Here is a 27,646-nt window from a genome sequence, read left to right on the forward strand (position 1 = left end):
CCCCCCCCCCCAGTAAAACTAATTGGAAACCAGAGAATGCTTAATACTCCAATCCTTACATCTTAAGCTTTGTGAATTAATTTTAAGGCGTTTGTTTAAAATATTGAGTTGTCAAATACAATATTTTAAACAGCTCTTTTAAAAGTTCACCATCACCTATAAGGAGGAATTGCCATGAACTACCCCCCTCTTTAAACATTATTTTTTAAACTCAGAGAATACGACATGTAGGGAAAAGTATACGTATGGCATGTTATAACATCTTTTACTAAGCACATAAATTAATTTTCAGAAGCTAGACTCCAGAAATACATGGGTAATTGGTGGCAAAGAAACAAAATACAAATCGCAGGGGGCTGCAAAATTGCAAGGGGCTAATTAAAGTAGTTTAGTAAAGGTGTATTACATCCTTAGTCTTTGGCGTTATGAATGAGTCACACTGCTTTTTCCTTGTACACATTTATCATAAGATACGGTTCACAAGAAAGAGCTGCTATATTTTTTTTACATGGTTCCTCTGGCATTTGTATCTCTTTCCTCCCTCAGGCTCATTTCCACATTTGTAGAAATTGTTATCTGTAGTTATGCCTGAAACATTAACAGTGGCTTGTTCCTTCCCCTACATACCAAGATTTCAAACTACAGTTGATTCCCAGCTTAAATCTTGGTTCGTTGACAGGAAAATAAACTATAGAGAATTACCAACAACTGATTATCAAAAAAGTTTTTAAAAATTAATTCCATGAGATGAGATGCATGAAGGGAGGGGTTGGGAACACAAGCCAATAGACTTCCTTCTTGAAACAATAAACACATTTATTTAAAATATTTCTGTTCAGAGTCCTGTTCCAGAAGGCTTACAATTAAAAACTACAGGATTAAAAAGTCATTAAAACAAGCTATTAGGCATAAGCAGCACATAAACTACCCATCAAACAAAAGTACACCATTATTTTATTTATTTATTTTATTTTTAGATTTGTATACCGGAGGACAATGATCCTCCAGGCCTTCCTGTCCTCTCCCATTCCCCGGAGTCCATTTAAGTTTGCACCGATTGCTTCAGTAACTCTATCAAGCAACCTCATTCAATATATTAGAATATATTGACTGGTAAAAATTAAGGTGCTTAAAGAAAATTGATGCTTAGACTGTATATATAAGCTTTGGGGTATGTAGTATGTGGTATATGACACTTGGGTGATATAAACAAACAAGATACGTATTATTAAATATCAGCTTGATGCTCACTTCCTCCCCTCTTCTCAATATTTTGTAATATGTGATACTAAATATTTTTCACCTTTATGAGTAAAAAAATTCTATATATCAAAAAGAAAAAATATTTAAAGTAAAACAAATGCAATAACCCTGGAACATCTAGGAAAACAACTGAGGAAAGTGAAAAACTGAACAGCGCCTGGCAGAGTTGAAGTCCATGGCTACTGACTTTAAAAACTGTCACGTCTTCATCCATGATTGGTACAATAGGTTAATAATGTACTTTACTCCATAGCAGTAGAAGATTGGATAACAACTGACAGAACCTTTCTCATTCTGAAGAACAAAGAGAAATGGGCCGTGCTAAACAACTTCCACCTGCCTCCTAACAACTTTTAAACTCCTAACATGGATTACAGCCGATTCCATTCAAGAATATCTACAGCTCAATGCAATTTTACCACAGGAACAAAGAGGAATTTCCCAAAAGTCCCAAGACATTTTTATTATTATTATTATTAGATTTATTTCCCGCCTCTCCCGATAGGCTCGAGGCGGGTCACAACAACTAATCCCATTAAAATTCCCATTAAAATATCAATCTACTAACATGGCGGCTAAAAATCCCATCCCTCCCCCAATTATTAAGAGGTGAAGAGGAAAGGATAGGGGAGTAGCGTACACTCCAACTCCTAGGGGGGGAGCGATGTCCCTGATTTGCTGACCCCAGCCTCAACCATAGACCTGGTGGAAGAGCTCCGTTTTACAGGCCCTGCGGAAAGCTGACAAATCCCGCAGGGCCCGCAGATCACCCGGGAGCTCATTCCACCAGGTAGGGGCCAGGACTGAAAAAGCCCTGGCCCTGGTCGAGGCTAGGCGCACTTCCTTCGGGCCGGGGACGACCAACAGGTTCTCACCCACAGAGCGTAAGGCCCTGCGGTGGGCATAGAGCGGTAGGCGGTCCCTCAGGGATGTGGGTCCCAACCCGCGTATGGCCTTGAAGGTTAAAACCAAAACCTTGAACCGGATCCGGGCAGCAATTGGCAGCCAATGCAGCTGCCTCAGCACCGGCTGGATGTGGGCCCTCCAGGATGTTCCAGTGAGGACCCTGGCAGCTGCATTTTGTACCAGCTGTAGTTTCCGGATCAGGGACAAGGGTAGGCCTGCGTAGAGCGAGTCACAGTAATCTATTCTGGAGGTGACTGTTGCATGGATCACTGTGGCCAAGTGGTCAGGGGACAGGTAGGGCGCTAGTAGCCGGGCCTGGCGAAGGTAGAAAAATGCCTGGCCTGCTACTCTCTTGACCTGAGCCTCCATAGTCAGGGAGGCATCAATGGTCACACCCAAATTCCTAGCTTGGGGCACGATGGTAAGTTGCACCCCTGCTAGGGTGGGTAAACGCGTTACCTGTTCCTGCCCCAGCCACAGGACCTCCGTCTTGGAGGGGTTGAGTTTCAGGCAACTCTGCTCGAACCATTCTGTCACCGCTTCCAAACATCTGGCAAATGGTTCCGGGGGGGAGTTCGGGTGACCGTCCATTAGGAGATAGAGCTGGGTGTCATCAGCGTACTGATGGCAACCCAGCCCAAAGCTCTGTACCAGCTGGGCCAGAGGGCGCATAAAGATGTTAAACAATGTGGGGGAGAGGACCGCACCCTGAGGGACCCCGCAAGGGAGTCTATAGGGCTGCGAGAGCTCTTCCCCCACAGCAACCCTCTGGGACCGGTTCTGGAGGAAGGAGTGTATCCAGCACAAGGCTGTGCCCCGTATCCCCGTACCGGCCAGGCGATGGACCAACAGTTCATGGTCCACGATGTCAAAGGCCGCCGATAGGTCTAAAAGGACCAACACGGCTGATCCGCCGCTATCCAGCTGGCGACGGAGGTCATCCAGCAGATAGACCAAAACCGTCTCCACCCTGTGGCCAGGGCGGAAGCCAGACTGATATGGATCGAGTGCTGAAGTTTCCTCCAAGAATGCCAGGAGCTGGTCTGCTGCCGCCCTCTCCACCACCTTGCCCAGGAACGCTAAATGCGACGCTGGGTGGTAGTTAACAGGGTCCAGCGGGTCCAGCGATGGTTTCTTCAGGAGAGGGCGGACCACCACCTCCTTGAGCCGCTCAGGAAACTCTCCCGTACTCAGGGAGGAGTTGATGATGTCTCTGAGCTGGCCTCCTATCTTCTGGCCACCTCCTTTGAGGAGCCAAGTAGGACAGGGGTCGAGGGGGCAGGTGGTCGCCCTGACCGAACCTAGCAACTTGTCCACTTCAGAAGAAGAGAGCCGCCTGAAGCCATCAAACCTCACTACCAATGGCAGCCAACAGGTCTCCAGTTCATTCACTGTATTAACTGTGGCGGGAAGGTTGCGGCGGAGTGACAAGACTTTATCCGCAAAATAGCTCGCAAATGCCTTGCAGCCAATTTCCAATTGTCTAGTGTTTTGGTACCCCTGAAGGGCAATAAGTGATCTAACTATCCTGAATAATTGGGCCGGGCGAGAGCTTGCGGACGCGATTTCCGTGGCAAAAAACTCACGTTTAGCCACTTTCACCGCCATCTCATACGCCCTCATAAGCGTGCGATATGATGTTCTTGTAGCCTCGTCACGAGTCTTCCGCCACACTCGCTCCAGTCATCTCATTTCCTTTTTCTTCTCCCGGAGCACCCCCATGTACCAGGGGGCCCGTTTGAGTCGAGGGCAGAGAGGACGTTTAGGGGCGATCTTATCTATGGCGGCCGTCAGGCGGGACTGCCAGTCCCCCACCATGGCCGCAAGTGAGTCGCCAGGAGGCATCGGGTCCTGCAGAGCATTCTGGAAACCGAGTGGATCCATGAGTCTCCGCGGGCGGGCAAAAATACGCCCGCCGCCCAACTGGGGAGGGGGTGGCATCTCGAACCGGGCCCACAGGGCATAGTGGTCTGACCACGGCACAGCCAAAGCTGTATCCAGATTCACCTCTATCCCGGAGCCAAAAAACAAGTCAAGCGTGTGGCCGGCGTAATGGGTGGGCCCAGCAACAAATTGCGAGAGCCCCAGTGTCGCCATGGATGACACCAGGTCCCCGCCAAGTCCTGAAGAGGGTGCGTCCGCGTGGACGTTGAAGTCACCCAGGATTAGAAGCCTGGGGAACTGCAACGCCCAGGCGGCCACCGCCTCCAGCAGGCGGGGCAGGGCATCTGGCGGAGCATTGGGCGGACGATATACTAGCCAGATAGCCAAGCTCTCGACTGAGCCCAACTCAATACCGACACACTCCACCCCACCGATTTCCGGACCCGGGAGAGCCCTGTAGGAGAGAGCCTCCCGGACCAAGATTGCCACCCCCCTCCTCTCTTGTGGGTCCGGGATTGGTGAAGAACGGAGTATCCTGCTGGGGCCAGTTCTCTCAAGGCCAGTTCTCTCAAGATCAATTACTGATTGATAAATGGTCTTACAAAATTGTAAAAGGCAGAAAACCAACCTGAATTTTGCTTGTTTTATTACAAAAAGGCATTTGATTCCCTCACACATGAATCCTGAAAACACTAGAAATGATAGGCATCAGAGAAAAAATGTAACAACTTTAATCTAAAATAGTATACTGATAACAAATGGAGAAGGAATCCAAACAGTTAATAGCAAACAAGTAATTCTCCAAGGCGACTCGCTATCACCAGTATCACTCTTTGTCATTGCCCGAATATTCTTCACAATCCTTCTCAACAACGCAAGCCTACGGTGCCAGCTTTCAAAGACAAGCCTAAAGATTTCACACTTATTCTATAGGGATGATTTGAAAGGGGACAGAAAGAATTTGTGAAAAACTGACTTCATCAGAGTTTAAATATTCAGCAAAGACATAGCAATGGAATTTGGCCCTGACCAGTGTGCAGCGTCAGCACTGAAAATGGGAAAGATTGTTCAACAAGAAGAAATCATGATGCCAAACAGCAACATCAACATCAAACACTGGGCTTTGAAGAAAACAACAAGCATCTTGGAATTTGGGAAGCTGACAACATAAAACATACCCTTATTAAGAAAAATACAACCTAAGAATAAGAAAGATATTGTGAACAAAAGTAAATAGAGGCAACACGGTAAAGACAATTAACAAGTGGGCAGTCCCAGTTCTAAGATACACAGCTGACATCAATTGGAAACAAGCAGGATTAGAAGCAACAGATCGTAAAGCTCACAAGATAATGACAAGATAATCACTCACTACACCCTAAAAGTATGCTGATTATCTTTACTTACCAAGAAAATTAGGCTGAAGAGGTTTCCTGAAAGTTAAGCAAACAACTGAAGAAAAAATTAGCACTGAACAACTCCACTAAGAAATGCAAAGAGAAGCTTCTAGTTGAAGTGTACAAGGCAGACTTATTTAAGGCTGATGAAACCAAAGAAGATTACAAAAAGTCTGCAGTCAAAACTCATTTTGACAACTGGAAGGAAAAGCCATTGACAATATTTGAAAGACATAGGAGAAAAAAGTTGATATTGAAAATATGCGCAAATGGATCTAAAATAGACATGCGAAGAAATAAATGGAAGTACTCATTCTAGCTGCACAAGAGGAGAGACTCAAAACAAATATTATGAAACCAAGATTCAGAAGAGGTCTCAACCATGGTCCTGCTGGAAGAGTGCCATAAGCCCTAGTCTCCTGTTAGTTCCATCAGGGGCTGGGTCTTTACTGGCAACTCATTCCACGAGGCAGTAGCCGGGGCTGAAAAGGTCCTAGCTCTAGTTAAGGCCAGTTGGATTTCTTTGCGGCCAAAGATCTCCAATGAGGTTGTATTGGCAGAATGCAATGCTCTTCTGGAGGCATACTAAGAGAGACAATCCTGGAGCTATGTGGGGCCCAGACCACATAGGACCTTGATGATTAACACCAGCACCTTGAACTTATCTGAAACTCTACTGACAACCAATCAACCAGTATAGCTAGTGCTGGTTTGATCAAATATGTGACTTCAAGTGGGTCCCATATAGTCACATTTTGCACCAGCTATAACTTCTGGATAAAATCCAAGGGTAGGTCACATAGAGTGAATTACTGTGAGATCCATGACTGTCACATGGTTCACTGTGCCTAGGGCCAGATAGTAGCTTCACTTGGTGAAGATGGTAAAATGCTTGGTGAGCTACATTTGTGATCTGAGCTTCCATCATCAGGGAGACATCAAGGATCAGCCCCAAATTCCTGACAGAACATGGAGTTTTTAACGGTACTCTATCAAGATAGGGAAGGTGCAATTCCTCTTCTGGTTTTTTCTTCCCTAGCCACAAGACTTCCATCTTCAGGGGATTAAGCTTCAGGTGACGATGCTGGAGCCATCCAGTCACCACCTCCAAACACTCAGCCAATAGTCTGTGTGTGTGTGTGTGTGTGTGTGTGTGCGTGTGTGTGGGGATCATCTGGCCAGCCACTCATTAACAGATAGAGCTGGGTGTCATCAGCATATTGATGACATCCCAGCTCATATCTTCAGACCAGCTGTGCAAGAGGGTGCATATCATTTTATCATTACGATGGGGGGGGGGGACTTTATTTTAGTACCAAGAAAAGGAAACCGTAGCAAAAACTGGAAATTTCAAATCAGAACAGTATTTTCAGTTTACAAAATCTAGTAACCAGTTTATTTGCTAGAACAAATTGGAATCTCTAAGGAATCTCCAATCTACATTCTGAGAGTAATGAAAGCCATCACCTCTTTCCTTTGGTGATGAGAATACAGCTTCATGACATTAGGGAATTCATGTTCAAGTTATTTCATAGATGGAATAAATCAATGTAGAGACAACAATGACCAACCCAGACCACTTCTGCAAGGAGGGGTAAAACGCAAGTGGCTTCCTGCTTGGAAACGTGGAATGGTAAATCTTATGTTTGCAGCCATCCTCATAGAATCATAGAGTTGGAAGGGGCCATACAGGCCATCTAGTCCAACCCCCTGCTCTACGTAGGATCAGCCCTAAACATCCTAAAGCATCCAAGAAAAGTATGTATCCAACCTTTGCTTGAAGACTTCCAGTGAGGGGGAGCTCACCACCTCCTTAGGCAGCCTATTCCACTGCTGAACTACTCTGACTGTGAAATTTTTTCCCCCTGATATCTAGCCTATATCGTTGTAGTTTAAACCCATTACTGCGTGTCCTCTCCTCTGCAGCCAACGGAAACAGCATCCTGCCCTTCTCCACATCCTGCCCTTCTCCAACAACCTTTCAAATACTTAAAGAGGGCTATCATGTCCCCTCTCAACCTCCTTTTCTCCAGGCTGAACATTCCCAAGTCCCTCAACCTATCTTCATAGGGCTTGGTCCCTTGGCCCCAGATCATCTTCTTCGCTCTCCTCTGTACCCTTTCAATTTTATCTACGTCCTTCTTGAAGTGAGGCTTCCAGAACTGCACACAGTACTCCAGGTGTGGTCTGACCAGTGCCGTATACAATGGGACTATGACATCTTGTGATTTTGATGTGATGCCCTGTTGATACAGCCCAAAATGGCATTCGCCTTTTTTACCGCTGCATCACACTGCCTGCTCATGTTTAGTTTACAATCCACAAGTACCCCAACGTCTCATTCACACACAGTGTTACCTAGAAGCATATCCCCCATCCAGTAGGAATGTTTTTCATTTTTCTGACACAGATGCAGAATTTTACACTTATCTTTATTAAACTGCATCTTGTTCTCATTTGCCGATTTTTCCAGTGTGTTCAGATTTCGTTGAACTCTGTCTCTATCTTCCAGAGTATTTACCAGTCCTCCCAATCTGGTGTCATCTGCAAACTTGATGAGTAGTCCCTCCACCCCCTCATTTAGATCATTAATAAATATGTTAAAAAGTACCGAGCCAAGCACCGAGCCCTGAGGTACCCCACTACTCACCTCCCTCCAATCTGATGAAACACCATTGACAACTACTCTTTGAGTGCGGTTCTCTAACCAATTCCCTATCCACCTAACTATCTGAACATCCAGATTGCAGTCCTTCAATTCATGGGGAGACCTCTCCAGCATTTTCACTCTGCCCCATTGTGGCATTTTTCCTCCTGACAAAGTTGCAAGGGAAAACAAGTCAAACTTCTCCCTCCGCTCCTTGGCTTGTCAATCACAGCACGCCACCAATCACAGCACAGCAGTTTTCCCATGGACTGAAACTCCCCCCCCCCAATTTTTTAAGGCACTTCAGCATTGCTATGCAGTAATGCCACAACACAAATGCATTTATAATAAATGCTATGGAAAAATGCCAAAATGATACAACATCCCTCCCTTTTTTTGGGATTACTCTTCTTTGGGACTTTATGTCTGTAGCCCAAAAATACATTTTGAGTTAATGGTTGGCTTAAAAACAAGGTACTTAGGCCCCTGTATGATCGGGACAAGGATGCTTGATCACCCCCCCCCTTCTTTCCCAGCTCATTCTCCACCTCCAAAAAACAGAAAAGGGGCTGTGTTTTGCTTGCCTGATCTCAAAAAGACAGTGGACTAAAGATTCTATTTTACCCTTGACAATGTAGGTTTGTGGTTGTGCTCCAACCCAGACCACACCATTAAAAAAAAATTACTCAGAGCAAGAAATTGAGAGGGGAGGGTGGGTGCGAGGGTGGGATAAAGCTGTCAAGACTGTCATGCGTTTCCCGCTCTGTAAGGACTTATCCCTGGTTGCTCACTTGTTGCTCACCGATGTGACGTGCAATTTAGGGATGTAAATCCAGTTTTGTTGATTCCCGAAATCATGAGTTAAAAATGGCCAAAACTTGATCCAGCTACTGGACAGCCTCGTGATGCAGGTAACATCATGTGGAGCGGACTCTAAAACTTTCCAACATTCAAAGGCTGTCTATGAACAGATTTCTTGTGCGGAAATGGTCACACTTGTTTTAACTAACAGAAAGCATCAAGGGGGGGGGGGAGAAGTATATTTAACTTAATAGTTATTGTTAGAGTAATAGACAAATAATTTTATTTTAAGCCACTTACAACACCATGTTTAAATTTGCAAAGCATGTCAGATTGGACAGAAGCAGTCTTGCTTAAGAGGTTTGGAGACTGCTTCATCAACATCGCATTGAAATCACAACAATTGTCCCTGGAATTATTGTTAAGTCTCATTCTCTGCTTCCCAAGGTTACAATAATGAGTTTTCTAGATCAAGGTTCTTCAACTATTTCTCTTTCTTCCTAACATTACAGATATCTTCCAAGCATTGTTATACATATATTAATTGTTCCAACCTTTGGCTCACTTTTTTTCTTTTAATTATAATTCACTTACTTATCCTCTTATTGAAGAATACCTGGCCAGTTTTTAAATTTAAAAAGTAATATATGTTTCTGCCATTTTTCAACCCCTTTGATTAACATGGCTTGATCTGATCCTATAATAAGAGTCACTTATTCTGAATAGGGTAGGAACAATGGGGAAGATATTCAAACTTTATTATTGGCATCTGCTATTTCCTTTTTCAATCCATGGACTAAGAATTAACCTTTCTTGGTTTCACTAACCACTGTAAATGTTTCCTTGATTAAGCAAGATCAATCATTGCCACTTGGTTCATTTTATTCAACCTTGAATAACACACAAGAGGAACAAAATGTCAATTATGTAAACAGTACTCCTTTCTAATGCAGCATGTTTCTGCATCAAAGGCCTTATACAGCTAAAGAATATATGCAAGATTATTTAAGTATTTAGACATTCTATAAGTAAACTTTAAACTTCCAGTATCAGAGGTATCATAGTTAATTTCATTTACTCCTTTTTATATCACACACCTTGCATCATGCCAGCAGCAGAAAATTTAAACCAAGCAAGAACCAAGACAAAAAATAAGCCCCATGCTACTATGTTGTAGACTTTTAGAAACAGAAAAACAAGTATTTTGGGGAAACATTCCAGTATAATAACATGACAAGCAGCTTGGAATCTGGACAATTCAGCTACAAATGTAAATATATTTTGTACCACAGGAAATTGGAAGGGGAGACAAAGCAAATAATGAAGAGATGAGTTTAGCATCATCAAGAGGTATTAATGAAATCTGGAAATGCTCTTGAGTTTGTAATAAGGAGGAGGTGATACAATACCTCAAAGACCCTTAATTAAGAAAAAATGATTGTGAAATATTGATTCATTTTAGCAGTCACTTTTAAAACTACATACACATAATGAAAATAGCATCTTTTTGTGGGGGAAAAAACAAACAATTTCTTTCTGCTTTGTATGTTCTGCTGATATTAATCATAGAAAAATTGTACTATTTTTCTCCATCTATTCTCTATTTTATATTAATAAACACTGGGAACTATTAATATCTTTTGTAAGAGCATCCCATGAAAATAGTGATCCATGAATTTTGTTTATTTCTAAAGTTCTGTTTCTTTTGTGATGTAGTGTACAAGAAACAATGTTCTGTTGAAACATCCTAGTTGAGACATTATATGTTATGTTATGATTGTTATATTTGTTATGATGTTCCATGTAATTACCTCATGACGTTTTATGTAAACTGCCCAGAGCCGTATGGAAGGGCGGTATAAAAATATCAATAAATAAAAATAATACATGATAAAAATAGTACAGGTCAATCAAGAGTTTCTTATACCACCTCATTTTGATATAGATAGTTCTTTTTTTCTCTTATTTGAGTATAACCCATTATTTTAAAGTTCCTTCTGGTCTGATTTGCTGCCCCTGATATTTTTTTATTATGGTGGGGGAAGCACAATTTTGATTTTCTACCATACCACCTTACAGAAATGCAGGATAACCTTGATTAGCACTCAGGGAGGTCCTGTTCTCAGAGAAGACATTCTTTCTTAGGAACAAAGTAATAAACCCTTCAGATTTCATGCTGAGAGAAGATAAATTTCCTTTATGGAAACAAACAGGCAGGATAGAGATGACCATTTGCCCACCTGCTAGGAGGGGGCAAGACAAATGGCTTTTTAGACATCCTGAGTTGGGCTATAAAGGTTTTAGGACCTGTGGCTTGATTTGATTGGAGAAAAAGTGCAAAGTAATACACATGGCCATTCAAACCTGAGTTTATGAAATGACAAAGTGAAATCCTCTCACCTGGGACAGAAAGGGTTAGAAAGGTCTGGATGTCCTTTCAGAGGCAAGCAAGACAAGGACTGGGGAACTGGGAGGAGGGATGGAGTGAAGTCTGTTTTAATTAGCCTGTTTTTCAAGGTCTCACTGTCTGTCCAGCAAAGGAAATACCAAGGTAATATCAGTGACCATACAACTCAGTCTCATGTTTTTATTTATTTCCGTAGTTCCATAATACCCTGAAATATTTTAATATAATTTTCCAGTGCCTGTACTCCAGTGAATTGAGATTGTAAATAAAGAGCTTTTCATTTTTGAAAATCTTATACCATAGTAATGATCTTCTAATTCCACACATAGAGTAGAGACTCCTAACTGGGCTACAGACAATTAACTGGCCAGAGGAAGCATGTGCCGCAAGCCATGGACAGAGAAAGAAGGCCAGAAATAGATCTGTGGGAGCTATAAATGATAAGCAAAGAAAGGAAGAGGCAAGTGGGTCAAGTCCTCTCTTCCCCCCCCCCTCTCACACACACAGATTCCCCCACTGCCTGTCAGGCAAAGAAACTCGGGAACAAGAAGGGGGAGATTTCTGACGCCTCTATCCTCTTCCCCCAATATTCACATGTGAACATAAGGTTTGACTACATGCACTAAATCCAACAAACCTAGCCACAAATCATTGGCATACCACATGAATTGAGCCAGCATGTACAGAAATGCATGTATACATCCAATGCAAATGTTAAGCCAATGTATGGATATTCATGACTGTCAATTAGAGGTATGAATGTGGATAACAAATTATCAAAATCTAATCGAACAAACTTCACTTATTAATTTTAATGCAATCAATATATTGAAACTAATAAAACACGGAAACATTATTACATTTGAAAACAATAAAGTTAAATCATTAATCTATAAATAATAAAGCTCCACTGGACTATAAATGAATATGATGATACACAGTGCACATAAACCTTGAATGGAGGACAGGTGAGTATCTTCAAACAAATTGAAATCTTGGCATGAACTGTGAGCCCATCCAGATTCATTTCAGCACACTACCATGCCAGCAGGTATCAGTGAACCTCTCTTCACAACAGTTTCTCCCTAGCCTACTTTGCTCTTTCATAAATATTTGGAATTCAACCTGTCATAACGTAACACAACACTTGCATGGTGTTGCTACCTTTGTGTATCACCTCTGTTTGATTCTGCAAGCCTTCTTGATTATCAGGAATAAGTGCACACTGCCTGGGAACTCTGCATCTCCAAAATCTGAATATGATAGTCAAGATGGACAAAATTTATTCCAAGCCATAGTCACCATTATAGCACTTCAGAATAAATAAGCAAAATCAACCACTTGAATAACATTGCAATTTTAAGAATATATTCCTGGGATTATGCCCCACTGAGTAGAGCTGCTTAGAGTCATACTGTAAAATACCTTCAATGGAACTGCATTAACAGACGTGTTCATTGAATTAGTTCAATTGATCTATTGTTATTTGGGGGATTCTAGCAAACATTAGTCATAACTAGGAAAAAGCTTTAGAAGATTTCCTCTAGTGACAAAGTCCACAAAGCTTTGGATGTATCACTGAAAGTGAGTGACAGTTTTGCCATGGTGTGCATAAGCACTTAGTGACCCTCCTCTGTGGCATTTTAATGGAACAGTTGATAAATTAAACTGGCTTGGAAATAAGGATTTCTTTGGCCAGACACTACTCTAAGTTATATTACTGGGCTTCAAAGGACAAATCCACTCAACATTGGCTCAGAAAAAAAGAAACAACTCTTAATGTCAGTAAATCATGCTCAATTACACAAACTGAAAACCATACCAAGGAGCTAAATATTACAGAAAATGTATAGATTTTGGGAGTTAGCTACCACGGATTTTGGAAAACCCATTGATATTCATTGGGATTTAAATGGTTACATGGTCAGCCCTTGTAAAACTAAATGCATTGAACACTATGGTTGCCACGAGTAATGGCCAAACTCTCTTGGCTGTATTTGCAGCTAATTCCCCCATCCCCCAACAAAAAAAAAACATTTGTTTTTTTTAAGACATTTCTGTTTGACCATCGGTCAGTCTCTCCTTTTCCTCCAAGGATCTCATTAAGGCATATGGAGATTTCTCCCTATCCATTTTATTCTCCCAGCATCCCTTCAGTATTAGTTAACCTGAAAAACAGTGAGGTGCCCAGTGTCACCAGCTGAGCTTTAAAACTACGTAAGTATCTGAATCTTGACTCTCTCAGTTCTAGTCCACCACTGTTATGAGGTCCAGATCCTTCTGCTGAACCTTAGGTTACAGTCTGAGCCAGGAAAAAATACTTTTGGGTGTATACAGTTTGGTTACCAGGTATTAAATCTCACCAAAAAATATATTCCAAGCCTATGAATACCAAGATTTGGTAGCATCATTAGCTGAAACTATCCCCATGGTGTTTATAATGGGGAATTTGGTCTAAAGGTCCAAGAATAATGATAACGGTCACTCACACTGTGTTGGAATGGGCAGAAACAAGTGTGGTGCCTTTTCTCATAGTGAGTGCAACAATGTGAAATCCTAGTAACAGTTTAAAATATTTTGATTCCTTAGTTTTCTCCAGGAATCCTGGAAATCTGTAGACCTCAGCAAAAAAAAAAAAAAAATTGAGATCCATAGCAAAAATTAAGTTCCAACAATTAATTGGAATCGCCCAATGTAAGCCACCTAGAGCCGCAACAAATGGGTGGTATAGAAATCCAAATAAATAAAATAAATAAAATAATTGTTATGGCCTCTGTAAAAAGAGGATCATCTGTCCCTCTTAATAAAAGAGTAAGAATGGTTGGGGTGGGCTGAGTTCAGGATCAGGATCAAAACTCCTGGATTGGCACTTGGCAAAGCACCTTCCAATTGGCGCCTCACCACGACAGACCAGAGTTCCATGGAAATCAGGAGACATTGCTGCCAGTCTGCTCCTGACCACCACAGGGAGATGAGGTCAGTAGGGCTGCCAAGGGGGATGAGAACACAGGCTGCACCAGAATTTTCTGTGGGACCAGAATTTTCCAGTCCGTGCCTACTCCTACTCTTCCCGCCCCCCCCCCACAGCGAGAAGCTCGCCAGGCTGCGAGCAAATCGGCCGCCGAAGCAGCCAATCAGCTTGCGGCCCGGCAAGCTTCTTACTTTGGGAGGGGGCGGGAAGAGAAGCTTGCTGGGCCGCAAGCTAATCGGCCGCTTCAGCGGCCAATTTCCTTGCGGCCTGGAGGTGCGGGCAGAGGGAGCCGCGGCCGCCGGCATGCCGGCGGCGCAAACGCACACGCGCAGACTTGCCGCGTGTGCGCGTTTGCGTCCGGTGGGGGCGCAAACACGCACGCAAGTCCGCGCATGCGCGTTTGCACTGGGGCTGCCGCACACGCACGGGGCCCCCAGGTCGCCCTCTCCCCACACCCCGGCGCAGCAGTCCGCAGCCTGACAAAGGTTGCGGACCACTGCTCCAGAAGATAGAGTTCAACGAGATCTGAACACAATGGAAAAATGGGCAAATGAGAACAAGATGCAATTTAATAAAGATAAGTGTAAAGTTCTGCATCTGGGTCAGAAAAATGAAAAGCATGCCTACTGGATGAGGGATATGCTTCTAGGTAACACTGTGTGTGAACAAGGCCTTGGGGTACTTGAGGATTGTAAGCTAAACATGAGCAGGCAGTGTGATGCAGCGGTAAAAAAGGCAAATGCCATTTTGGGCTGTATCAACAGGGGCATCACATCAAAATCATAAGATGTCATAGTCCCATTGTATACAGCACTGGTCATACCACACCTGGAGTACTGTGTGCAGTTCTGGAGGCCTCACTTCAAGAAGGACATAGATAAAATTGAAAGGGTACAGAGGAGAGCGACGAAAATGATCTGGGGCCAAGGGACCAAGCCCTATGAAGATAGGTAGAGAGACTTGGGAATGTTCAGCCTGGAGAAAAGGAGGTTGAGAGGGGACATGATAGCCCTCTTTGTATTTGAAAGGTTGTCACTTGGTGGAGGGCAGGATGCTGTTTCTGTTGGCTGCAGAGGAAAGGATGCGCAGTAATGGGTTTAAACTACAAGTACAACGATATAGGCGAGTTATCAGGAAAAAATTTTTCACAGTCAGAGTAGTTCAGCAGTGGAATAGGCTGCCTAAAGTTGCCCCTCACTGGCAGTGTTCAAGCAAAGGTTGGATACACACTTTTCTTGGATGCTTTAGGATGCTTTGGGCTGATCATGCGTTGAGCAGGGGGTTAGACTAGATGGCCTGTATGGCCCCTTCCAACTCTATGATTCTATGATTCTACCCTAAGCACCAGGAGAAAGGCGGCATAAATTTAATAAACAAATTTTAAAAACTATACAGAATTGTTGATTTATTTATATACCACCCTCCCTTTTGGCTCAGGGCAGTTTACATTGAAACTTTCATAATACTATGCAACTAAAAACTAATGCCCTTTTGCACATTTCTTATTTTTGTGTGGACTGTGCAGCTGTTGCAAAACATGACAGTACAATTCAGGCAGATTGGAGATTTTTATCTACAATACAAACAACATTATGCTTAGTAAGTCTGACGTTGGCCCTATTAGAAAGGAACATATTCCACAATTTTATGAAGACTTTAAACACATTTCGAAAATGTCACATCAAGCTGTAAAGGAGGAGAAAATGAAAGTGATTTCTGAAAAGTTCTGCCAATGAAAATGAGTCAAGAAGTTATCTTGATTATTGAGAAAAACAAATCCTTAATGGCTTGAGATAGCTTTAGTTGCCTAAAACACGCAGCTAATGCCAGTGCTGAAAATTCCTGTATCACAAGAATGCATTGTTAGAAAGAGGAACATTCTGTAGAATGCATATCATACTGTGCTTTGGCATCTATTGGTAATTATGTAAAAGCAGTGTGTGTTCATGTACATACTTCCAATTTATTTATTACTGCAGATTTCTCATTTGCTAAAGTTCAGTCAGAAACTTGATTTATGCTCAACAGAAACACTGAAAGCTTAGCTTACTTTGGAAAGGGCCTGCTCTACATATTCATTGCAAAATAGAGCAATTAAAATTATACCCCAGACTTAAAAGCCATTCCATCTCCTGTCTTCTCTTTTGGCCTGTTTCTGTCCATCTGTAAACAGCCATAGCCACCTAGGTGCCTTTTTGGGGATTAATGACCTGTTGGGGTTAATGGCCCATGGCAGCACCTCAGGATATCAACTCTTCCTAGGCAGTCATTAATCCTCACTAAATACCTTGTTTCTCAAACCTTACTGGCTTGCGAAGGGGCAAAAAGATCTCACTGCGAAGCTGGAAGGTAAGCAAGGAATGAAAAAAAGAAAAATCTAACTGCTAAATGTTTAAGCGTTAGTACTTATATTAGCATGGGAGGAAAACCATAAACACACAAAATAATCCTATTCCAAAGGAAGTCTTCAACCACTTTCCATCCCTATGTGCTAAATCTGATAGCAGATTAAAGAAACATCCAGTGGGGTAGAAATGTTTTAAAAGAGTAATATTTTTTTTATAAGAAACAGACTGCAATGCCCATGCTATAATGTCCACTTCCAATAAAATTTTGGAAATAGTAAACAAAGACCACTGATCATGCTCTGGAAATGATCTGGGCTGATCTAAGTAGTCCATCAAACTTCTGCAGAAAACCCAGAAAAAAATAATAAACCAGATACTATCTGAACTGCCCCTATTCCTGCAATGTCTTGATTGAAACATTTTGTACCACTGACATGGGATAATGAGGTCATTAAACCATGCTGATATACCGGCACTTAGCCTGGGTCTAGAGAAGCAATGTGTGTCAGTATTGCAAGTGCCAGATCTACAGAGGATGAGAGAATCCACCCTCCTCTGGGCTGAGGCAGTAGAGGTGGTTCTTGCTAGTTCATGGCTTGGGCCTAGATAGGAGGAGGGGAAAGCCTCAAATCCTTGTTTACTTTGCACACACTGACAATTACACTGTAGATATATCTTTAGAAATAAAAACATGGAGATTTCTACACCCCCCCCCCCAATAACATTTAAAACAGGCTACTTCTCTTATTGAGCCTCTTGTGGTGCAGGGTGGTAAGCAGGCGACATGATGTCTGAAGCTCTGACCATGAGGCTGGGGTTCGATCCCAGCAGCCGGCTCAACATTGACTCAGCCTTCCATCCTTCTGAGGTCAGTAAATGAGTACCCAGCTTGCTGGGGGGTAAACGATAATGACTGGGGAAGGCACTGGCAAACCACCCCGTATTGAGTCTGCCATGAAAACGCTAGAGGGCGTCACCCCAAGGGTCAGACATGACCCAGTGCTTGCACAGGGGATACCTTTACCTTTACTTCTCTTATTAAGAATTCTTACAATCAACTGCCAAGCCCGATACAGTGATTAGTGACTACCATAACTGATTCTTCATAACCAGTGCTAAGAAATCACAAGCCATTTTTCATTGATAGTATTTTGTAAAAGAGAAATTGTTTCATACGTGTAGTTTTTATATCAAAATGTCTCATCATTTAACAGTTCAGTGGTTTCTTTGGAAGTTGTTATTCTTAATAATTTTCACAGAAACCAGGCTTCTGCTCCATTGGCAGAGAAGACTACAAGAGAGAAAGACAGGAAAGTGGTGAAAATGAAAGAAACAGAATAGAGGGAGAAAGAAGATGACATTAATAATAGAGGGACAGGGCAGAGGGAAAAATTAGCCCTCGAAGAAGCAGCTCTTAAAAGTGGCCCCCAAATATTGTAACCATGGTGGTGAACAAAAGAGAATGGAGAAGGAAGATGCAGTTCCTCCCCCTTACATAGTTGTAGCAGCATCGCTGAGAAAGGCCTTTCAAGCTTAATAGCTGGCTCGAGAAATTTCTAAACCATTGCTCTGCACAAATGCAGTTACTCGTTTATTACTGTGCTGTAGAGAGTATGAAGAAATAAAAGCACCTTCTCCATGCGAGTCTATCTGATTGCCCTCCACTGGCATAATGACAGTGATAATCGGAGCTCTCAAGTGCTTGGTGATTAGTGATCTTGATCAGGTAGCATTAGACAGCACTGCTCATAAACACTTACACTGACTACTGTAATATATGTGGGGCTATCCCTGAAGACAGATAAGAAATTTCAGCTACATAATTCAACTGCATAACTCCTGGAGTGCACTCCGGGCCAGATTTACCATTAGGCCAACTAGGTTCAAGCCTAGGGCCTCAACATCCAGCAGGCCTCCAGCCAAGGTACATAACATTTTTGACACTGTCATAGGCCTTTCTCACACATGCTGTCATAATGCATAGCTCTAAACCGGATAAGTCTGCAGGTTTGGTGAATACAGACTCGGACATTCTTTGAAAACTGCTCTCTTTATTAGCAACACAGGTAGTCTGGGTTCTAAATCGGCTGCCTGGGGGCTGTATTCTCAAATGGCTGCCAGAAGGTAGAGAGGGGGGCCTCACAAATGGAATAGCCTATGACAATTATCACAAACCTTTTAGAGACTGCCAAACTGAAACCCAAAACCCACTTATTTATCTCAAAGTGACGACACATCAATTTAACCTGCTGAATATTGAGGTTTTATCTTAGAAAAACAACTCATAAATTAACATATTTTGTCTTAAAAGAAAAACACAAAAACAGACTTTGCGATGGCCGCAAAAGTTAGTTTTTGTTTCTCACCCTTTGATTCCTCTTGTCCAATTTGTCTCCCCTCCCCCAATTTTGGTCGATTCCCTTTTTTGTCCTTTTTGCTTATTGCCCTTCTTTTGTCCCCTTTCTTCTTCTATGACTCTTTCCCCCTAGTTTTGCCCCTTTGTTGTTGGGCCATTTATGTTTAGGTTTTGTCCCACCCCTTTCTCTATACCTCTCCCTTCCCTCCCTTTCTTCTTCACCTTCACTCCATTGAGGGGAGGCAGTGAGGTCGGGGGGGGGGTGTGCAGTGGTATGTGGCGTCTTCAGCGGGGTCTGGCCTGCCACTGTTCTCCCCGGGCTCCATTCAGCCAGCCTTCCCACTCCAGCCAATGCTTGCAGACATCAGCCCAGGGAAGTGGCCCAAGCCAGCCAATTGCTTCCTGGACCAGGGAACATGTGGGAAGAGTCTTCCCTATCCCCTGGGTGCCGGGAAGCCACACCTCATGCAGGCTGACTCAGCAAACTATGTGCTGGGGTGACAGTACGCCCACAGAGAGGGCACTGAGTGCTGCCTCTGGCATACGAGCATAGATTTGCCACCACTGGCCTAGGGCCTCTCTTCATCTAAATCTGGCCTTGATTACACTAACTGCCAATCTATTTCCAGGCTGAATGCAAGTTGTTCCGGGTGGTTTTCAAAGTTCTAGAGGGCTTAAAGACAGGTTATTTTAGGGAATGCCTGTATAAACCTCCTTGGGCTCAAGTACCTGGTGGTGGATCCCTCTGAGTGAGACCTCCACTTAGAAGGACTGGCATCCATAAGGAGAACTGTTTTTGTGGTGGCCTGCCATTTGTGGGACACTTTCCCTCCCCAGCTAGTACATTTCTTGTGCATTTATTGGAACCATTTATTGGAACCATTTAAAAATGTTAACCATTATATTATGATGCTGTGTTATTTTATGACAATTTTAGAGCCAAGTTGCACTGTGGCTGGGCACACTATAGAACTAAAAATGGGTAGAAAGGGGAGGGTAGAAATGCATTAAATATTCAAACTTTCTGTTTGATGGATCAGATTATGCTACGGTAGAGTTGGATAAAACAATAGAATATTTAAAGACAGCATGCTGGATCAGCTTCTGAGATTTGCTAGTTTCTGTTCTTAAAATATTAACAAATTGTGGATAAATCTGGCTAGTCAAGAAAAGGTATTTATCTATGCAGAGTTGACAAGCTTCCTTTTATGAACAGTGCATTATACTCACAGGGATGAGGAGAGGGATAGCTGCAGAAAGCCAGGCTCAAGATTCAGAGGTTTGAATGTGGCTCATAATGTGCTCAGAAATTCAGAATTGGAGATATATATATAAAAATTGACTGCCATCAATTTTGCATGTTATCTATACCCACCAAAGCATGTGGATTTGGAGCCATTTTTGTTTAAATTACCGTCATGGGGGGCAGAGTTTGGATTGAACAAACAAATAATTTGGGGGGTTATTATTAAATTGTCTGCATTTCTCACTGAGAATCAAGGCAGATTACATAGTGTAAATCAAATACAATCAGGATATCCAATGGCCAACATAATAGGGTTTAGGCCAGTGGTCCCTTTTTATCACTGGGGACTGTTCAATGCTTGACAATTTTACTGAGGCCGGGGGGGGGGGTAATCTTTTGCCAAGGGACGTCGCCGCCGCCTGCGCCTCTGCTCCACTTGCTTTCCTGCCGGCGCACCTGACTTCCCACCACCCACCATCCACTGGGGGGCGCTGCCAGCAGCAGCTGCGCAGTGCCACGCCGAGGGGGAGCCCCAACCATGGCAGCCGCTGGAGAGCACCAAAGGTGAGCCAGCGGCAGAGTGGCAGGGCAGCCCCCGAGGCAGCAGCCATGGAGGAGGACGAGGAGGGGCCGCAGCCCGGTACCGACTGATCTACGGACCGGTACCGGTCTTCGGACCGGGAGTTGGGAACAGCTGGTTTAGGCTACAGAAATCTGAAAACAAAACAGAAATCTCAAATAGATATGAACTAAGCCTAAGGTTTCAATGTGATATGTTAAGTGGTGTCAAAATCACCTGGTCTAGGGCATACTTACAGTGATAGGTAGCAATACAGTAGTGTAGGTCACAGTCTCATTTGGCACTTTTGACTATAAGCTACAGGAAGCCATTAATCCAGTAACTGTCTATTTTAGCTTTAAAATCACAGCAACGGTTTCTTGAACTAAAAAAATCAATGCTGATATACACCTTAGCTTATAGTGTTCTGTGACAGAGTCATCTGTTGACTATCTGAGAAAAGATGAAATTCAGAAGTAGTACCAGACAAAGAATGCCTGAGATAACAACTTGTAGAACAAGAGAAACCGAATGTATTAGATGAGATAGGTATAGTTCAGAAAAATATATCACATAGGTGAAGTCTCTGGCACTGATTCACTGAGCTGATGTGGTCACCTCAAATAGTCACAGACTTCTAATTGCTCTGTGGGGGGAGGATTGGAAAATTTCCAATCTACTTTCTATGAAGGAAAGAAATGTTAGTTTGGCTAGGCCACTATCCTCATACAGACTCTAGGGACAAGAGTCACCAGAAGAGCTTCCATAAATGTTTTGTTTTCAATTGCCATCCATATGTGCATCTATGAATATTTGTCAGTGCTGCTTGCAATCTGCAAACAAATTCCAAACAGACAGGTGAAAGAGAATCCTTTACCAAAATCCATAACAAATTAACCAAGAATTACAACAATCAGTCTAGTGCAATCAGGCCAAAAGAAAACAAATGCAACATACAAATGCACAATCATGCTAAATGCTACCATTGCACAACCCCTCCCCCCCCAAAAAAAAACTTGCATGAAATGCTGCTTGTTTTGAATTGTGAGCAAATCATATAAGGTGCTCAAATAACAGGCAAAAACATTGTAAACAAGGTAGGTATGATTTTCAAACGCTGTTTTGTAAGCAGAGCATAATTTGTGTTTTTTGTTTTATTGATTTATTAGGCGTCTAGTCTACTGAAGACAATAGTTGATAGAAATGCAAGTTGCACTTCAAAAAAACACCCAACACACACACATACAATTCTTGATCAGGGATAGTTACGAACCAAAAAGTTCAGATTGTTTCAGGGTTTGGAGTGTTCCCAAAATGATCCAAGCCAAAAAGCCCCCAAATAAACCAGCTGGTTTGGGTTGGTCCATTTCACTTCCCTCCTTCCAAGTGGACCACTGAAATGGGTGCCAGCCATATCAAGCTAAGAGTGGATGAGTGAGCCCGCCCCACAGTTATGCTAAAATGACTGTGAAGAATTTCAGCAATTGATTTCACTCCCTCCCACTTAAGCTGGGGGGGGAAGTGAAAAGAACAACTGAAACCGCTGCCAATCATTTCTACAGTCCATTTTGCTTCTCCCAACTTGTAAGTGGGAGAAAGTGAAATTGGTTGTTGAAATGGCTCACAGTCATTTTAGTCTAACAGCGGGATGAGCTGTTGCTCTGTTTTGCTTCCTCCCTCTTGGAAGGGTGTGTGTGAAAGGGATGGTTTAAATACTTCACAGCCATTTAAACCTAACTGCTGATGGGTAGAATGCCCTCCTCAACTGCTAGGTTTAAATGGTTTGAACCCCAGGCAAAAGCCCAGGAAATGTTCAGGGGTGGTGCCTCCCCTGAACATCAGTTTAGGGGGCGTGATCTGGGCCAATTTCATGGCAGAATTTGATTCATGCACTGGTTCATTTCCATCCCTATTTCTGATTATATCTGCAAGGAGCATGTTGGCGAGACTTTGAATAAGTGAGATGGAAATCCTAGTTCTCTTTCGAAGGACGTCACTATACTTTATTCCTTTTTGGAGAGGGGATGGATTAGCTGACCAAGGATGTTCATGTCTCATTTTAAGACAAAAATGTTGCAAAAAGTCTGTACTGAAGGTGGGGGAAAATCTCTTGGGATTTGTTTGCTTTCTGCCTACCTTGTTTTTCAATATGTGGTCTTAAGAATCAATAAGGTGTCAGCACCCTGTTGTTAAGTTTTTGCTGCAGCTTATAGTTTATGTGTTTGAAATATTGTAAAACTAGATATAACCACTTTCCATTAGCTCTTTTGATTGTGCCTTGGCCTCTCCTGCTCCCTTGATACCACAGCAATATCTTAAAAGTAAGAGGCACCTGGGAGAGTTGACAGAATGGGCTAGTTGGCTGGCAGACATTTGTAGGAAGCTGTTTGAATTTCCCTTTGGCAGGTGAACAGGAACAGTTCAACGGCAAATGGCCTTAAACTTCAGTATTTCAAAGTGAATCTCTTTTGTTCTTTGCTGTTGTTTCCTACTTCAGTGCCTATTTCCAGAAACCAGTTAGTCCTTCACTGCTGTAGCTAAAATAGCAATAGCACAAGGAAATTCACCTTCCAGTTTTCCAAAGTAATTATTTCGAGCCATTTCCTAGGCTTCCTGCACAACGTAAAAATGGTGCAGCCCCATCTTAAGGGGCTTACTATCAGAGGAATTCAGCAAATAGTTAGCAGTAATTATCAAATAACTCAAGAGGGATGCCCAAACTAATTATAAATGATCAGAGGGTTTTGAGGGCTGAAACCTCAGTGATGTTATATGGACAAGGCAGAAAACAAAGGTGGGGAAATACACAAGGTTCGAGGGAGAATACTTGAAGAACAGCACTAGCAGCAGTGGCAGTAGCAGCGAGGCCTCACGAGGAAGCGGAAGGGATGGCAGCAGCGGTTACTTAAGATGACTGGAGATAAAGACGGAGGATGAACTACTGCAGGGCAGGAAATGGTGAGCAAGAAGAGTGGGCGGGACAGCGCTTAAGGGACTATAGTGCGTTTCCACCTCCATATGTTTTTATCCCTGGCTGCTGGCTGCTTGTTCACCCATGGGATGCACTGTAGAGGGTGGTAAATCCACTTTCCTGGATTTAGAACATAGCACTTAAAAATGGCTACATCGCAAAGCCACAGGAGGTTGGCGATGTCATTTGGAGGGGCACGAATAAGCTGCGAAAATTGGGAGGCTGAGTCGCAAATTATTCTTTGTGTGGTTGTTATGGTTGTGTTCAGAATGTATCTTCATTTATTGTACTTCTAATGCAGTTTTGCACTGCAGTCAATGGGGGCACAGGGAAGGTACAGCACAATAAACAACAATAGCTCTGCTTGCCATGCTTCTCTGTGGAGTTGACTACAAGGTGAAAAACACTTGCATATCCTGCTAAACCCATCAACCAAGCCAAATCGGGAACAAGACCAGCTAGCACAGCTCATGGCTGTGACAGTAATTGCCAGGCAGCAGCCTAACAAGGTTGTTGTTTTCAGCAGTTCCTTCCTTCCTTCCTTCCTTCCTTCCTTCCTTCCTTCCTTCCTTCCTTCCTTCCTTCCTTCCTTCCTTCCTTCCTTCCTTCCTTCCTTCCAAAGCATTTCCTCTTTCATTAATTTATCCTTTCCTCATTTATTCTCTTTCTATTTTCCACGTTGTTTTCCTCCTTCATTTTGCACTTTTCATGACATGCCTTCATTTCTCTCTTCCTGCCTCTCTCCCATTTATTTGTCAATCTTAATCTCTACTCCTCATTCCTGTTTGGCAATTTATAACATATTTAATAGTAATGTAGGAGCAAACCCCTTGTTAATATTATGAACAGAAGCAGGGAGGGGGGAGATAATATTTCCCCATGATTTATCGAACTTTACAAGCATGACAGTGGAATAGTAATCTTTTTATCAGTTATAGATGGAGAAAAGTAGCCAGAACTTCCTCCACCCACCCATTAGATTTAATTACATTCTAAACAGTGGTCAAGTAGTGGTTGTTGTTCTTGTAGTGATGGGACATCTAAATGCTACTTGGCTACTGTAGACATTAAATTTCATATCATAAGACAAATGACATAACCTTTTAAGAAAATACGTCAGCTAAATCAATCCCCGTGATCGCTGTACTCATCCACCAGCACTATGTAATCAATTTACCTCAGCTTTTGTGCTAGGTAAAGGCATAAGGGTAAAATTGATTTCGTATTGATTTAGTTACTAAGGTTTTATTGTGCTATGAAGTTTTTGAGAACTAATGCCTACTTCACCAGATGTAAGAATGTGTCTTATATTGGTATAGTCCGGGCGCCGCGGACTAAATAAAGCCGTAAGGGCCGTGTGGGAGGAGTTAGGGCGGGCTCTGTCCGGGATGAGGAAGGGTGCCGATTGGCCCTTTCCTCTGGACAGACCATCAGCCGGGCCAATCGGCAGATTGGCCCGGCCGATTCCCACCCTACTGACAAGGAAGCAACTGCGAGCCACGCGAAGCGCGGCTCACAGTTGCTTCCTTGCTGGCGGCCTGATGCGACGGAGGCGCAAAGCGCCTCCGACGCGTCAGGCCGCCGGCCAGGGAGCCCCCGGCAGCCGCGCGGCGGCTTGACGCGGTGAGAGGTGCAAAGCGCCTCTCGCCACATCAAGCCACAGCACAAGAACACACCGCCACCAAACAAAATGGCCGCCGGGCAGAAGACGCTGCGAAGGAGCCGCCCGCCGTTGCTACAGACCTCTCTCCAGTAAGCCACCTTTCCTCACCCTACCCTCGCCAGTCCCTAGCTCTGCCCCCGCCTGCTAGTGCCCATTGTATTTGGAATACAATGGGCTTTTTTACTAGTCACAGAATAAGACACATGGTTTGGATCAGGATCAGCCCAGGGAGGGCAGGTAGAGTCTTTGTCCAGGAGCCTATGGTAGCTCTTGGCGGCCCTGTCAACAGCAAAGTTCATCTGTATGTTTAACCAAAAATAAAACAACCAAAGTATATGCAAGCATTATCAGAGAATTATAGTGTAATCCTAATGAGGGAAGTAAATGTGATCAGGGAGCCAAATGACTTTTGCATCAAAGTATGTCTAAGATATGCCAGCATAAGAGACAGTTATGATACAGCAGCCCCCCAGCACTGTTACGTTGCTTTTGGACACTGGTGGAGGGTTGTGATGGCCACCTGTAGGCAAAGGCTCCTATGCCAGCATGCCTGTGGGTGGCTTGTGTAACATGGCCGAAGTTAATTGGCTCTCTGAGAACTTTCAGTCTGGGAATACCCCCTGCCAGAGGCAGAAACTTACACAAAAACATGGGTTAGCCCATAGGTGACATTTGAACTGAACACGAGAACTGATTCTGCAGTTATGATTTCACAATGCATTTTCACTGCAGCAGATTGTAAATGTAGACTCCGAATTTGTGCCTGACATTCTGCATCTCTGGTTTTCTCCCGTCACTGGTCAAGAGTTCAAATGCACCATGTGTTTTGCATTCCCCTCTGGAGATGGGGCAGTCCTGACACTCATCTTGCCTCCCCCCCCCCCCTTTTCTGGTCAGAGCATGTGCAATAATGCACTCATGCCATAATGCAATAAAAACTAAAGCAAGTAAATATATAAATATACACATGCATCCCTTGACTCCCATGGCACTTGAATCATCCAAGCAAGGAGGGAAGGGGGTTCTTGTGCTGATGTGCACTCAGTCACCAAGCATGCATGAAGACAAGTAATGTCAGCTGCCATTACACAACAATTTTTCTGAACTTTAGTTACGGAGTGCCTCATTGCACCTTAAATCATAAAGCGTGTTTAGATGTTGAAGGGAGATGGGGGAGGTAGGGGGTGATCTCAAGTCTTTGCTTTTAACTTCTGGAACATCCCCAGAAAGCAGACACTATTGTTACTGAGAATTTGCATTTTAATGCAATCATGTTCATTTTTGGACCTATTCAAGCCACACTGCTCATTCCTGCATTTAAACTGGCTGAGTCATGGCCAGTTTAAATGTGCCCCCTCCTCCTGTTTTCTCAGGGAAACACTGAGGGGACAGGGTATCACAGGGGCCCCTGGAGGCAATGGCTGGAGGGGAGGTAATACTGTGGCTAGGCTCAATTCTTTTGGAGGGGGGCGGGGTTTGGGGTTTTCTTCTACTCCTTGGTTCTCTCCTGACAGTGATGCTCCACCCCCACCCCCACACAGGCGAAAGAAAACTAAAAATAAGCAAGCATCCTTGTGCTCCACTTGCCCCTACCCTGGCTTGCTCTGGCTGAGTTGGGAGACAAATTCAGGAAACAAAGCAATATCTAGCCTTGTGCTCCTGCAATGCCAACTGGGGTTTCATGTGACCACCACTTCCCCCTCCCCCGCAATCAAGTGAGAAGGAGACAGGAGACTGGCAATTGGGACAAAATACAGTGCAGAAGGGATGGACTTAGTGAGACTTGTTTTGGGTTGAGAAAAAGGAAAGCTGAAAATCTGTTGGAAGATCTGGCTTCAGATTGATCAGAATTCAGCAGGCTCAAGAGTGGGAGAAAAAAATGTGAGTGCACATAAGACCTGTGTCAGCAAACTCCAGGCTTAGCATTATATGTGTCACTTGCTGACAGGAATTGGTTACTTTAACGGAGTGTGGTGTTTGCTCCTGCCAACAAGTGGAACTTCTGTGGCCTCCCCCCTCTCTGTCCCCTGCCTGAGACTGATGCTGGATTCCACACCCTTGCTACATGACCCCTGATGGGTTGTAGTGATCCTGTCCATCACAGTGCCACTCCCTCCACACAATGTCTCCTCTGATTGCAGCAGTGTGGTTGCCATCAATGCTACCCTGGTTATGGTCAGAAAAAATTGTGAACCCACCAACTTGGTCTGCTGGCTGCTGCATTGCT

At 43.5% G+C, this 27,646-nt stretch overlaps 1 protein-coding gene across 2 annotated transcripts in view; it reads right to left on the reverse strand.

The window, feature by feature from the left end:
* The window catches only part of DPYD (dihydropyrimidine dehydrogenase), a 609,807-nt gene that overhangs the window by 178,759 nt on the left and 403,402 nt on the right, over positions 1-27,646 (reverse strand). The window lies entirely within an intron of this gene.

The sequence above is a fragment of the Paroedura picta genome, chromosome 4 (genome assembly GCF_049243985.1).
Source record: "Paroedura picta isolate Pp20150507F chromosome 4, Ppicta_v3.0, whole genome shotgun sequence".
In the NCBI taxonomy this organism is placed as follows: Eukaryota; Metazoa; Chordata; class Lepidosauria; order Squamata; family Gekkonidae; genus Paroedura; species Paroedura picta.